The sequence below is a fragment of the Bombus impatiens genome, unplaced genomic scaffold, assembly GCF_000188095.3.
Source record: "Bombus impatiens unplaced genomic scaffold, BIMP_2.2 scf_0135, whole genome shotgun sequence".
In the NCBI taxonomy this organism is placed as follows: Eukaryota; Metazoa; Arthropoda; class Insecta; order Hymenoptera; family Apidae; genus Bombus; species Bombus impatiens.
This window is the reverse complement of record NT_176554.1, coordinates 3,135,145-3,138,158: the sequence shown is the minus strand read 5'-3', so window position 1 is coordinate 3,138,158 and position 3,014 is coordinate 3,135,145.

The following is a 3,014-nucleotide window of genomic DNA, read 5'->3' as shown; positions in this document are numbered from 1 at the left end:
GAAAAATAAAAAAAAAAAGGAGCAACCAGCACACTCTCGTTGCATCGTTGGAGGACAAAACCCGACACCAAAATTGCTATCCTCGTCGCGTTCTCCGTTGCTCGATTGTTCGGGATCTGAAAACACGCCGAACTACTATCTATGTCGATCTCCGCGCGAAACACTTTTGTTCGAAGGAAGGAAGTTATTCGATTTCGAATGCACCCTCCGCGGCGGCCCTCGTTTTCATCGACAGCGTGAATCAGGAGCGTTCTGCGTGACGGTCTAACCGGTGGTTAAAAATTGATTACGATCTCGAAAATCCAAGTTTCCGCCCCTTTCGCCCGGGAAAACAAGCAAACGCGAGGGGTTAAGATGGCATCGGGGATATCTAAACTCGCCGGCGTTCCAACTTCTGCGAGATCGAAAGTTGACACCGATAGAATCATCTTTCGAGTAAAATTGATGCCAGCGAAACGAACGAACGAGTGACGAGAAACTATCCGGCTATAAACATACGTATAATGATTTTTTCCCCCGCTTTCTTTTCTTTTTTGTCGTACGTAGCACTGCCGGACGCGTTTTAAAGGCGCGTACAAGCCAGAGAAATTCACGCGAAACGTGCGCGGTTTACGAAGGGACGACCCACCCTAAATTTGCGTGTCTCGAGCGGTGCGGGTCGCCTCCTTCTCCCCTGAAACTTTCAACCCTCCGAGGATAACCCGCACTGACCTACCCCTACTACGTGATTTATGTACGAGCGGTGTACGTAGACGTAGGGGCGTCGAGACCCCTCTTTCCTTCTTAGCCCTTTCGAGAACCACTTGTCCCGCCGGAGAGAGGGTTGAAAAATTTTTCCCGCGATTATAGCCAAGCTGCGACGACACATATTTTTTGGCTGCGAATCTTCCTTCGTCCCAACTGCTTCCCAAGTATTCCTTAATTTTTCCTTTTCTTTCAGCACTCTTCTTTATATCGTATCGTGAATGAACAAAGGACGATATCATACGTATCCAACGAACAACCAAAATCGTTGCGTTTTTCGACCAATGAAACGCAACGCGTATATACATACTTGTAAAGCTATGGTTACAGTGGATGCGTGTGACGAGTAAAACGTTCAAAGATCAAAATGCACGCTCTCGTAAGAATCTATACATATGTATACGAGTCGTCCCTCGATTTATGTCATTTCGCACTTACGTCGTTTCGATGACAGCATTGACTATACAATGATGGTAATATCAAATACCTATGCATTTTAATCACTTTTATGGTAATCAAAGGTAAAGCTGCGGTGGTTACTCCAATGAGGCAGAGCATTTTTTTTTTATCAGATTCTAGATTTCGTTTACATAGTAGGTATGACATTTTTGCAATCACACGAATGTACCACTAATTAATTAATATGTAAATGGTATAATAAATACCATGTTGCGCAAATATTCGTATAGCCATTGTACCTTTCAATACAATGTACATTTACTATATACGTGTAACAAAAATAGCCGTATATAATATATTAAGTATTAATTTATCCGTATAATCGTAATACCCGGTGTTCTAATATTTACGAAGAGGAACGTCTTTCGTGAGAACGCGCATCCCCGCTAATCGCATCTGACTAAGACGCGCATACCACGCGTCTATAGCTTCATTAGAAAAAGGTAGGAACGTCGGCGTTACCGCGAGATGGGCCATTTCGTCGCGACGAAATCTATTAATTTCATTTCGCAGGCGTGGCGTGCAAACTCGCGGTCTGCGACGTCGAGATCGCAACGGTACCGTGTCTCGGCTGCGCCCCTTTCCCCGAGAGTTTCGGTATAATTACCGACACTGCCGTAGCAATCCCAGGTGATCTAAAATATCCTTCTCTTAACTTTCCCGCTAGGTCCACTTAATTCCGCGGAAGTTAATTAAGAACGCGGCTTCCGCTTTAAAGTAGCCAATTTAAATTACTTTTACGAGTCCTTGGGCGCGCGCTGCGTTCGCCCCGAAATCTATCGAGCGGCTGCAGGCCCCTGCAGAGGGAGAGGAGGCATCCTTCGGAGCTCGAGGTTGCGCGCCGGAAAGGAGAATCTTTCGAAGGACTCGTATTCCCACCCTCCCCCCGGAACGATCGATCTACTCGAAATTTCAACTTGCAGCGCACGCGATACCCTGCCGTACAATTGTCCCAGGTAATCAATTCCCCCGACGTCCTCTCTTCTCAACGTCAACTAAATCGAATCCCCCTTCGGGGTGCACCGGGTTCGTGCACCGACCCTCTTCCCGGCCAGACGTTCAACCCTGCTGTGCAACTGAAAAAGTGCACCGCGATCGAGTGTTTTTTTCTTAAAGCGTGCACACTTTTGGAACTCGAGAGAAGCGAGAACATAGCGAGAACACGGGCAGACAGTAACGCGCGCATCCGCATTCAATTCGAAACGTACGTGCCGCTAAATTCGAATCAAGGCAAGAGTATGGACAACTCGATACGATACCGCCGTCCACTCAATGATCGCGTTATTTCACTGTTTTACACGGTGATAAAAATACTTTCGTGTCTGTGTTGATTTTTTCGATTCGATGTCTATTTGCTTTGCTATCGATATATCTAAATTGATGGATTCGTCCCGCCGTCTCCTCTCGTTAAATTACCAGCGACGGTCAGCGAAATTGCTTTCGTTGGTGAAAGAAAACCGTGGTCCGACCCTTACGGTCGATACAGAGCCGAAAAAGAAGGTCGCATGCGTCTACGTACGTACACCTCGTTGCTCGTTCGTTGCACAACGTGCGCCAACTTACGAAGCCGCGTCCGCTTTTTTAAAAGCCAATGTCGGAAAAGACGTTGTCGAGTCACCTACGCGTCAGCTTCCGCCGAATTTTTCCGTTCCTTACAGCAGAATAAGGTGGCGTAAAATAATGACACATCTGGAAACCGCGATACATACGCTCATAAGAATCTACACATATGCGAGTCCTTCGGAAGCCACGCCGATCAGTTCCACGTTTCATAAATATCTCAATTTCGTTACTCATATACGAGATTGGCG